The 12556-nt window shown below is 39.5% G+C and overlaps 1 non-coding gene across 1 annotated transcript; it reads right to left on the reverse strand.

Annotated features, from left to right (window-relative positions):
* Window positions 1–6795: 6795 nt before the first annotated feature.
* Window positions 6796–6880, reverse strand: TRNAQ-UUG (transfer RNA glutamine (anticodon UUG)). The gene has a single exon. It is a non-coding gene; the product is annotated as a tRNA-Gln (tRNA).
* Window positions 6881–12556: the final 5676 nt, after the last annotated feature.

The following is a 12556-nucleotide window of genomic DNA, read 5'->3' on the forward strand; positions in this document are numbered from 1 at the left end:
TTTTACTCCTATTTTAGTGCATATTCTCATATGAAGATATGTGCAGTTAGAATTTCCAGTACTTTAAAAGTAGGGAATGTTTCTGAAGAAGGAAATTTTAAGTTAAATAAACAGGAATCGCATTTATACAATGGTTGTAAACATTGTGGTGAGAATCTTCTGAGAAGAATTATCAATGGATTCAGGAATGATTTCGATGCCCTTGCCTGCGGTGCTATATAGGTTAGTGGTCTGTGGTTTATGGATTTGTGAAGACTTGTGCGAAAATTCCAACCTCATCATTCATAAGTTGTACAATATTGGGTAAATTACTGAAGCACTCAGGGGCGCCTGGGTGGCGCAGTCGGTTAAGCGTCCGACTTCAGCCAGGTCACGATCTCGCGGTCCGTGAGTTCGAGCCCCGCGTCAGGCTCTGGGCTGATGGCTCAGAGCCTGGAGCCTGTTTCCGATTCTGTGTCTCCCTCTCTCTCTGCCCCTCCCCCGTTCATGCTCTGTCTCTCTCTGTCCCAAAAATAAATAAACGTTGAAAAAAAAATTAAAAAAAAAATAAATTACTGAAGCACTCAAATTTTAATTTCCTTGATTAGAAAATGGGAAAGATTATAATACCTATATCATGGGATTATTGCAAAGATTAAAGGAATATAAATACATGTATATGTTGAATGTATATTAAATATACAGGAAGCTTATTCAGGTGGCACATTTCAAACATCCACAGATATTAGCTATTATGATCACTGTTGTTGCTACTAATCGCCTTTACAGTTGCACATCGTGTAGCAAAAGCAGACTTTTGGAGGAGATATCTGCAGGTTGATGTTAGAGAAATTTAAAATGCCATTTTTCCCCCCATCCATAGTCACGGTGTCGTGCTGGAGGACTCAGGTCATTATTTCAAAATACAGCCCTCCTTGCCAGGTCACCTCCTTTAAAATTTCAGAAACCTCAGTTTGTGAAACAGTCAATTTTACTGAAAATAATCTGGGATTAATACATAGGAGGTGTAAGAAATTGGTTTTCTGAGACTTTTACTTTTTCATAAAAGTACTGAAGAGACTTGAGTGAAAAATTAAAAGAGTGAAGTTAGATTTTCACCAAGAAAACAAATTGACTGTTTCTCAAGAGTCAGCAAAAGTGGTGTAATCTTGGTCTGTCCCCTTCCTGACTGACTCAGAAACTTGCCATGACTCATGGCAACAAAGCTCACAGAAGACTTTTTAAATGCAAAAACAATACTAGTGTATATTGCTTTACAGTGAACAAAGCTCAGGTGAACTGGTTTTTACTGAATACCTACTCATGGTCTTCTTCCTGGTCTTGTTATTTGAGAAATAGAAAGTATGAGAGGAGGTTAGTTTTATAATTCTATAAGAGACATATATTAACATCTGTGCTTCTTCTAATCCTAGGATTCAGTGACTGACCTAACTCCTATTTGACTTTTTCCTTCCTTCCTTCCTTCCTTCCTTCCTTCCTTCCTTCCTTCCTTCCTTCCTTCCCTTTCCTTCCCCTTCCCTTCCCTTTCCTTCCCCTTTCCTTCCCCTTTCCTTTCCTTTCCTTTCCTTTCCTTTCCTTTCCCCTCCTTTCCTTTCCTTTCCTTTCCTTTCCTTTCCTTTCCTTTCCTTTCCCCTCCTTTCCCCTCCTTTCCTTTCCTTTCCTTTCCTTTCCTTTCCTTTCCTTTCCCCTCCTTTCCTTTTCTTTCTTTCTTTCTTTCTTTCTTTCTTTCTTTCTTTCTTTCTTTCTTTCTTTCTTGTTTATTTATTTATTTTGAGAGAGAGAGCATGCACGTGTGTGTGTGCACGCACCCGCTCGCAGAGGGAGAATCCCAAGCAGGCTCCGTGCAGTCAGCAGCCCACAACTTGATCCCACAACTATGATATCATGACCTGAGCTGAAATCAAGAACCAGACCCTTAACCAACCGAGCCACCTAGGTGCCACTCCCCCGTTTATATATACTCCTTCAAATAGGTTACAATCAAATTCTTTGGGCCATTTCCTCAGATCCATTTAATACTGATTATGTACTCTCTCACAGAAGGCAAACTTGTTTTCAAGTTTTGGAATGGGGTTGGTAGTAGTAATCTTATTGTTAACTTTTTTCTATTATCCATGGGCAACCCTGACAAATGTATATGAAAGTTTTTAAAATACAATTCAGTGTCATATTAGGTGTGCAAAGTTGTATGAGATCAAATGGGCAAATCACACAAGAAACAAGTAAAAAGAAAATCTAATAATGACATCTAATTGTAGTTTTTGTTAGCAAATGCTGTTGGCAACATTAATCATTCCATATTGACCGTATCAGGGAATGAAATACTTTTCACATCGGTTAAATTTTTTGGTTGATAAGATTTATATTAGCTCTGTCTCAGATTTTTTGTGGAGTAAGATTGAGAGAGCACTTACAAAAAATACACAAATACAGTTATTTAAACAGCCTCTGTTAACAACTGCCAAACACGCCTTTTCATGCTAATGAAACTAAGGGTGTAGCATCTGGGGCTGGTCAAGTCTTACATTTGGGTCGAACTAGGAAGCAGGTACCGTGACAAAATTGTTAACAGATTGGTCATTAAATGCAGGTCAAATTTCCTTTTCATGTTTGAGCCAGGCCTGGAAAATAAAGAAGAAGGCAATAATTTGTTGAATTACTAAGTGTGTAGCATGGCAAATATGTATGGCATTTCAAGTTGTAAACTTGGATGATCTTGTCCCTGCCATCTTTCAACATACAAATTTCAGTTTTAGTGACTTGAATTTAAATAATAACTATGTTGTGAATGTAATGAGTGCTCTGTACTTAATCATTTCTCATAATAAAAAACACTTTAAGTAGGATTAAGGGCCCCACATTAAGAGAGGTCCATTATTAACAAGTTTTCACACTGCTAAATTACACCTAGAATGTATTTCATTTCTCCTAAGAAACTTCAGCTGTAAAATAAGTTATATCAACAGCAGAGGTTGCTGCATTTTGAATACAAATGTCTGTGATTTACCTACAAAATACGCCACAGGAAGCAAAATACTGTTTTGAAAATCCAAATTTTGACTCAACCTTCTCTTTTGTAGATAGATGCTGTTTAGTGTCTGTGAAACCAATCTTCTGACTGTTAGTATCCCTTTCTTTCTTACAAAATGTATCAACTTTTAACAAATCATAAAACATAAAACTGTCTGCCATTTCTGAATGTTATTTATCTGTTTTATTGAGCCTCATAAGAAAACGGAGTTGCAAGACAATTGAACATTTTCATGAAATTCTAAGCTCTTAAAACCTAGAACTCTTTCCTTGTTGCTTCTGTGGCATTGAGTTCTATCTTTCAAATCATCAGTATACTCTAGTGGGATGGGTTGACTTTATTGAACGAACTTTCTTAATCAACAAAACACTGGTTGATGGTTATATTCATTTGCAGAAGTATTTGTTTGCATTTTGTCTCTCTCTCTCTCTCTTTCTCTTTTTGAATTCTCAAGTGGGTTCGTGATGAGAGAGAAGTAAATTTGTATGCGAAATGAAGGAAGATTCCTCTGGAAAAAATGTGTGTGTGTGTGTGTGTGTGTGTGTGTGTGTATGTGTGTGTGTCCTAGTAGTACTAGTTCTTACAGATCTAAAAAGTGATAGATTCATGTTTTAAGTGTGAAAGATGGATAGCAGATATGAGGGCCTTCACCAGAGCTAGTAGTATTTGGTGAGTGATTTTCATTTAAGAAAAGAATGTCATATATAGGGTGTCCTTTTCATCTTCAACAATCTTGTGAAGTTGATTTCATTCTCATTTTATAAACAATGAAATAATAACTCAGAGAAGCTGAACAACTTCCATTTTTGTTGCTGTCTTGAAACATTCAATAGTCAGCATTTTACGCTTTTTTCTATCTCCTCCAGTTAATTCTATACACCCTTCTACCTTACTAAATTACTTTACTAAATCACTTACTAAATTACTTCTACCTTACTAAACTACTTACTAAATTACTTTAGTTTCTTATAAACTTATTGGCCAAAGTACTTCCACAATATGGCTGCTCAGGAAGATCCCAAACTTACCTCTTCCCATGAACACACCAACTACGGCTACAGAAGGATCATGTCCCTCTAAAAGAGATCTGAAAACTGCTTGTCTACAAGGGATGGAGACCATATCGAGACGATCTGGTTGTGTTAAAACTCTACCCCTGGAGCAGTGGACACAATAAGAAGTGATCCTACCAGTCTGGTGCTTCTCATGGAGCAAGGGGCTGGTGCCTCACATCGGATACCCTAAACCTGGGGACCTGCACTGAATAGATGAGCTTCCCAAACGTCTGACTTAGAAACCAATGAGGCTGATGTCCAAAAAACCCAAAGTACTATAGAAAACTGAGACTCTCCTTTTAAAGGGCTTGCATGTGGCCTCACTTGCCTCAAGACTCAGTGACGAAACAGTTTGAAAAGTTCTGACTGTATTTGAAGGAGATGTATTTGTTAATGTAAGAGCATCTGCTGTAGGGGTAGGGAAAAGTTGAAACTCTCCCCAGAAAGAAAGGCGCTGCTTTTAGGCAATAGTCTTGAGCAATGGAAGCCTGGGTAAGGTAGAAGGGGCCGGAGTGACCACTGGGATGAATGCAAACAGGCTCATTAGGCGACCCACCTCAAAATACCAATAGGCGTTAGCTGAACAATGGGCTACTTACAACTGGGCACAGTTACCAAGAAAGGAAAATTCTATACATTCCCATACCTCCTTACTTACTGCCCTCCTCCCCCAACTACAGTCCCCTACCACTACCTCCTGGCAGTCTTTCCTTTGTTTTCCTGCCTGCTGCTCCCTTGCAGTTTATTCAATAAAATCCTATCTTCTTTGCTCGGCCTTAGGTGAATTTTTTCATCACCCCTGCTGCTGGCCTTCACCCGCCCAACTGGGTCACCCCACATTTTGCACTCTCCATCTCCCCTGCTAACAAAAGTGTGCTAGCTTGAACACAGCATCATCCTGCTGTCTTGCTCAGACAGGTGGGGGTGAGGGGTCATGGCACTGTCTGTCTGCCCTGCTGAAGCCAGGGGTGTGGGTGGTTGTAACACCCTTCTGCCCCCTGGCCGGGGACGGTGAATGTGATCAGTTGCAGCATTCTCCTGCACCCAGCCTAGAGCCAGGGCACAGGCACAGACACGACACTGCATGCCTGAAGCCCAAGAGTGCACCATATCAGGACATTTTCCCACTGCCTCTCTGAACTTGGGTAATATGCTTGCCCTCTACACTCTCTAGCTGCCTAACTAAAGCCAGTGGGCATGTGCAATCCACACAGGAGAACGATCCTTGGTAGCCTGGCTTTGGTAGCCAAGGGGGCTGGTGTTCCTGAGTTCCACAGGAATGCAACTATCAGAAAGATAGTTTTTGGCAGGCCACTGCACCCAGGGAACTGCACAGACAGCAGATTGAAACCCACCCCCCAGCTCTTCTGTGAAAAAAAAAAAAAAAAAAGCCTATTCATTTATCCTGGAGCTTCAGTCTGAGGGACAGGCTTCAGGTTTCCTACAAATCTTGAGGCTAAGGAGGCACTCCCAGGGAATGTAAGCAGTGAGACACAGTCTTCATATGCCCTGGTGGCCTCACTGTAGCTTGACAAGATCTCCCAGAAAGGAGCTTATACACTCATCTGGAGCCCTGATTTTTGCAACTTCATTCAGGGGATACCTCCAAATCTCCTGGTCTGGAGGCCAGCAGAGATTATAATTGTGGCCCCACAGGATTATGTGTATTTGCATACTTTAGAAGCTGCTGCCTGAAGGTCTGGCTTCCAATCAGCCTAAAACTAAGTGCTGACTAAGTTCACTCCCTTTGTAACACTGACGGATCTTGGCACATCCTCAATAACAACGACATATGGAGATCAGTCAGACAGTTTAGATAGTCACAAAGGTTGGAGAGAGAACCAAAAGCTAAGGCAAGGTTGAACAAGAAGTTTCATTACCTATATAAAGCCATTTCTTCAAGACAGGGAGGTAGCCATTTCACCTAATATATAGAAACACACAGTGAGTCAAACAGAAATGATAAAACAGAGAAATATATTCTAAATGAAAGAATAAGACAAAACCTAAGAAAAAGACCTTAATGACATAGGGATAAATAATCTGCCTGATAAAGAATTCAAAGAAATTGTCAGAAAGATGCTCTTTGAACTCAGGGAGAGTAAAAAATGAACAGTGAGAACTTCAACAAAGAGACAGAAAATGTAAGTACCAGACACATGTCACAGAGCTGAGAGCACAATAATTGAATTGAAAAATACACAAGAGGAATTCTACAGCAGACTAGATGAAGCAGAAGAATGGATCAATGGGCTGGAAGACAAAGCAATGGCACTCACCGAGACAGAGAAGCAAACAGAAAAAAGAATTAAAAAAAAACATGAAAATAACTTAAGGGATACAAGGGATGTTTGGATAACATCAAGTGGAATAACATTCACATTATAGGGGGTCTCACCAGGAGAAGAGGGAGAGAAAGGAGCAGAAAACTTATTTGAAGAAATAATGGCCGAAACTTTCCTGATCTAGGAAACACATAGACATCCACGTCCGGGAAGCACAGAGAATAAACCTAAAGAAAGCCACGCCAAAACACATTATAATGAAAATGTAAAAAATTAATGATAAAGAGAATCTTTGTTTAAAATTTTTTTTTAACGTTTATTTATTTTTGAGACAGAGAGAGACAGAGCATGAACGGGGGAGGGTCAGAGAGAGAGGGAGACACAGAATCTGAAACAGGCTCCGGGCTCTGAGCGGTCAGCATAGAGCCCAACGTGGGGCTCGAACTCACGGACCACGAGATCATGACCTGAGCCAAAGTCAGACGCTCAACCAACTGAGCCACCCAGGCGCCCCGATAAAGAGAATCTTAAAAGAAGCAAGAGAAAAACAAATTGTTACATACCAGGAAAACCTCATTATGCTATCAGCAGATTTCTCAGCAGAAATTTTGCAAAAGGGAGTGGTTTGACATATTTAAAATGATGAAAGAAAAAATTTGCCGTCAGGACTATTCTAGGATAAAAACCGTGTAACAAAGGACAATACAATGGGGATAAAACAACCTCTTTAATAAATGATATTCAGATAATTAGACAGCTAAAGGAAGAAACTGTACCCACTATCTTACACCATATACAAAAATTAACTCAAAATGGATTAAAAACTGAATGTAGGACCTGAAACATGAAAATTCCAGAAGGAAACACATGTAGTAAGTTCCTTGACATTGGTGTTGACGATATATATATATATATATATTTTGGATCTGGCTTTAAAGACAAGGGAAACAAAATAAAATGAGTAAAAGTAAACTTTTGGGACCATGTTAAACTAAAAAGCTTCTGCACAGAAAAGGATACCATCAACAAAATGAAAAGGCAATGTGCTGGATGGGAGAAGATATTTGCAAATCCTATATTTGACAAAGGGTTAATATCCAAAATATATAAAAAAGCTCATACAATTCAATGACCTCCAAATGAACAATATGATTGCAAAATGAGTGGGAGGTTGGAATAGACATTTCTGTCTAAAGAAGACATACAGATGACCAACAGCCACACAAAAAGATGCTCACCATCACCAATCATCAGAAAAATGCAAATTAAAGCCGCAATGAGATACCACTTTATAGATGTCAGAATGGCTATTATCAAAAAGATAAGAAATAACATGTATTGGTGAGGATGTGGAGAAAAAGGACCCCTGTGTACTGTTGGTGGGAATGTAAAATGGTGCAGTTACTAGGGAAAACAGTATGGTGTCTTTTTAAAAAATTAAAAATAGAACTACCATACCATCCAACAATTCCACTACGAGTTATCTGTCTAAAGAAAACAGTGAAAAAACACTAATTCAAAAGGGTATATGCACCTCTATGTTCATGGCAATACTATTTACAATAGCCAAACTCTGGAAGCAACCTAAGTGTCCATCGATGGATGAATGGATAAAGAGGATGCAATATACCTGCACGATGGAATGCTATTTAGCCATAAAAAGAATGAAATCTTGTCATTTGCAACAATATGGATAAACCTAGAAAGTATTATGCTAAGTGAAATAAGTCAGATGGAAAAAGACAAATACTGTGTGATTTTACTTTTATGTGGAATCTAAAAAACAAAACAAACAAATAAAACAGAGCAAAACCCAGAGTCACAGATACAGAGGACAGATTGGTGGTTGCCAGAGGGGAGCAGGATTAGCAGGGGTGGGAACAAAAGGGATCAGGAAGTTCGAAGTTCCAGTTGTAAAACAAATTAAGTCGTGGGGATGTAATGTACGGTTTGGGGAATATAGTCAATAATACATTAGTGTATGGTGACAGATGATAACTAGACCTATTGAGGTGATCATTTCACAATTTATACAAATGTCAAATCACCATGAAACTAATGTAACATAAAATGTCAATTATACCTTAATAAAAAAAACCCACTTATCACTTCATAAAATTAGCTTATATTTTTTGGTATTCTGAATATCTGCCTTCATTTGAAAGGAAACTCTATGAAGGCAAGAAATTTGTCAGCTCTCTTCAATGCCCATAACGTTCAGTGACTGGCATATAGGAATATCTCAATAAATATTTATTGACTGAAAATAAATGAATGAGCACCAACCAAGTGCTCTACACTCAGCTAGGGCTGAAGATGGGGCTCTGAGGATGAAATAGACATGGTTCCTGTTCTCCAAGTACTTACAGCCTAACGTGCAGTCGATGACCATGACTCGTTACTGGGTAGACTGAAGATGCTTCATGTTGAGTCCATTATTCCTTCAACCTATAATTCCTCTTCTTTCTTTGTCCTCCATACCTCTTATCTCTGTACTCTGTCAAGTTACCCTTATCATTAAGGTCCTTATTTAGATAGAAAGTGTTTTGTTTTGTTTTGTTTTCAGTTCTACAGCCCTCAACCCAGCAAAATTTGCCTACACTATACACGCAGCCTCTCCTGTTGCAGATTCTGTTTGGTCAGTGCTTTTTAGGCACGGCACTTTCAGATTTTGCAAAGTGGAAATGTGAAATTTACCCTAATTCCAATAATGATTTTAACACTGGGCAGATAGTCCAGGGTGCTTCTGTCTTGAGGCTACCCTTCTTGCCTTCTCTTAACCATGTCTATGGGGCTTAAGACTCCTAGAACACAGAATATCATCTATGGTGAAGTTCTTTGCGTCACATCATTCTTAGGGAGACACCACACATCTCTTCAGAATTTATATTTGTCCTAAGCTACTAGAAATGGGGTGGGGGTGGGGGACCGGCCCCATGCTTGCTTTATGTCATAGCTCCTCTTAGGTGTGAAAGCTGGGCACGTCAGGTGGACAGTTTCTCTTTGCACTCAGTGAGATCATATGTTTATATTTTTTACGCTCCTGTTTATGGAAAACACAATATATTGTCCTGGTTGAGTTGACCACTTGATGATAACAGAATGGGTTTAGACTTTCTTAATTGCAGGTTGCTAGTAGCTAACTGCTACTTAGGCTCACTGGACTTCTGTTTCCTCATATATAAAGTGGGGATACAAGTGCACCTACTTCATATCATTGCCGGGGGGATTAAAGAAGTGTTGAGTGTCATCAGACACCTCAATATACCACTTCAGATCCCCACCCCTGCCTCACCCTTCCCCTTCCAGCTGTCCAGCTGTGATCAGTCCCGTGTAGGTGTAGCACCTGGAAGGCAATCAATGTCACGTAAGGACACCTTGACAACACCTCACCCTCTGCCCGGTGTGGAGTGTTCACTGCCTGCCCTGAGCTGTTCTTCTCGATGCTGAGAAAGGGGGAGCTGCCGGACCCTGCTCAGAGCCCACATGCGCACAGCCCAGAAACGTGGGGGAAGTAACGAGCTCTGTGGCAATCTTTGACAATTGCAAGGTAGTGACTAGATGGAATGAGACAAGATCTTTCTCTTTTCTCCTTCTGGAGAGACTGCCCTGAGATACAGTTACAAAGCTTTGGGGAGGATGATGCAGTAAGCTTAAGTTATCAGTTGCACTTAGAGGGGACTAGCCTGGTAACGCATCCTTTGATCGGCTCTCTCTCCTTTACTGCCTCATTGCCTTTGTCCCTCACTGTTGTTCACCGGGATCGCATCCTTTATAAAAAACTTTCGCCTCAGGCTCTGCTTTCTGAAGGCAGTCTGAGACAGAATGTAAGGCTGGCTCAAAATAAGGGCTAAATGTTATGATTATTGTAAGCTACAACTAATGCATTAGTGATTGCTGATGTCAATGAAAATGGGTACAGATAGAATTCTGTTTAACCAGATAATTTTCATTTCCCAAACTCTATGATCAGTTTCAGGAGACAATATACACTTTTGGGTAGAACTTACTGAATGCTATGTACCTAGATAAAATTTATGTCCAATAAAAACTTTGATGGTAGCTTAGTGACTTATATTTGACTTTTGGTATTTTTATACAAAGCAGGTCACAGTTTTCCAAAGATTTTATTTCCAAAAAATATTTTTCTTAAACATTTTTTAATGCTTATTTAGTTTTGAAGAAAGGGAGAGAGAGACAGAGCGTGAGCAGGGGAGGGGCAAAGAAAGAGGGAGACACAGAATCCGGAGCAGGATCCAGGCTCCCAGCTGTCAGCACAGAGCCCAATGTGGGGCTCGAACCCACGAACTGAGATCATGACTTGAGCTGAAGTCAGATGCTTAACTGACTGAACCACCAAGGTTCCTCTCCCACCAAATATTTTTCTTGAAGCAACTCAAGTGAAATGCCTCCCCTCCCCTGACCAAATTAACTTTCTGTATTAGAGTGACATGCACACTTATGCATGCTAATTAATAAATCTACAATGGTGAATATCACATAATACCAATATATCTCCCCTTATACATTGACTCATCAGTATGAAGGATAATTCTAGATTGAAGTTTATAAACTAAAACGATTCCTTATGTTCTGCCCTACTCCTGGACTCCTTAAGAATCTTTAAATTTAGGATCTTGTTTTAAAAAAGACTCTAGGGGCCACCTGGGTGGCTCAGTCGGTTAAGCGACTGACTCCGGCTCAGGTCATGATCTCGTGGTCCGTGAGTTCGAGCCCCGTGTCGGGCTCTGTGCTGACAGCTCAGAGCCTGGAGCCTGTTTCAGATTCTGTGTCTCCCTCTCTCTGACCCTCCCCCGTTCATGCTCTGTCTCTCTCTGTCTCAAAAATAAATAAACGTTAAAAAAAAACTTAAAAAAAATAAAAAAGACTCTAGTTTATATGGACAATCTTATATTTGTCCTGAATATTAATATTAGAGTGTCCTGAATATTAATACTTCTTGTCTGAGAAATTCATTTGGAAACAAAGATAAGACATATATTCCTACTTGCATCTTCTGATACATGGTTTCTTTCATTATGATTAGATGTTAACCAAAATTTTCCAAAATTTATATATAAAAAATATATATATGTATATATATATTATATATATACATATATATAATATATATATATACCCACCCCTTGTCTAAACTTAAATGCTCTTTTTAAAGTTTTATATATATATGTTATAAATATTATCTATTTAAAGTTATATATTCAGTTGATAGTGTGTTGCTCAATCTCTTTAACTGCTTTGTAAAGATTCTCCAGTTATTTTACAGATACATGTTTAGAGTTTTCTAAGAATGCTCTTTAACGGCAGGGGCCCCATAATTTCTGTTTTGTGTTGCACAAAATGTCTAGGGTAGTGCCTCCCATAAGGTATCAACGTAACTCGTATTTGTGAAGGTCTAGTGAAGATCTTTTTGTTTTTCTCAATGAATGAGCCCACTCATGTCTTGGTATTTCCTTTATGAATGGGAGACATAATTAAACACATTCCAATGCTAAACAAATATAGGCCATTTTGGGGAGGAGAATAATCATTCGTTAAAGTCATGTTACAAAGTACAAACATGACTTTGTCAAGCACAGTGGTAGGAGCTGTGTGTTGTCAGTAATTGTAAAGGAATAAAGCTCTGCCAACGCAGGCATCAGAAAAGCTGCCAAAGCTGAAAAGTACCTGGCTAGGTTTTAAAGGACAGGAATACAATACTCTTACTAAGACACACTTTATAGAGTCCGATTCACAGCCAAGGAAAACAGCTTTTGGAGCTTTTGGGTGTCCATAAACAGCTAGATGAATGCAAGGAAGCCAAAACCAGGGATGAGTGGGGTATTTAAATGCTCAACTAGCTCAGCTGCCACAGTGTCCTCTCTGAACACCAATGAGAACCAAGGAACACCCTACGTGTTTGTGATTCATGGAAAATCTACACGTGGGGCGGCGGGATGGGCGGTCAGAGAGAGAACACTTACAGTTGTTATGGTGTAAATTCTGGGAAAAAATATCTGGCTTGTTTTCTCGAGGTGATCATAGAACATGATGGTATGGAGAGGGAGGACAGTCCAGTAGTGACCCTCCGATAATGCCATGTGGTCACTCTAGTCCTAGGTGACAATTGCTTGTTGATAAGCCAGTTCAAGCATTTTCTTAGCCAAGACACTTCATAAACCTTG

This window comes from Lynx rufus, unplaced genomic scaffold, assembly GCF_022079265.1.
Source record: "Lynx rufus isolate CCGP_SWC_20201006 ecotype Redwood Valley unplaced genomic scaffold, mLynRuf1.p SCAF_3, whole genome shotgun sequence".
Classification (NCBI taxonomy): domain Eukaryota; kingdom Metazoa; phylum Chordata; class Mammalia; order Carnivora; family Felidae; genus Lynx; species Lynx rufus.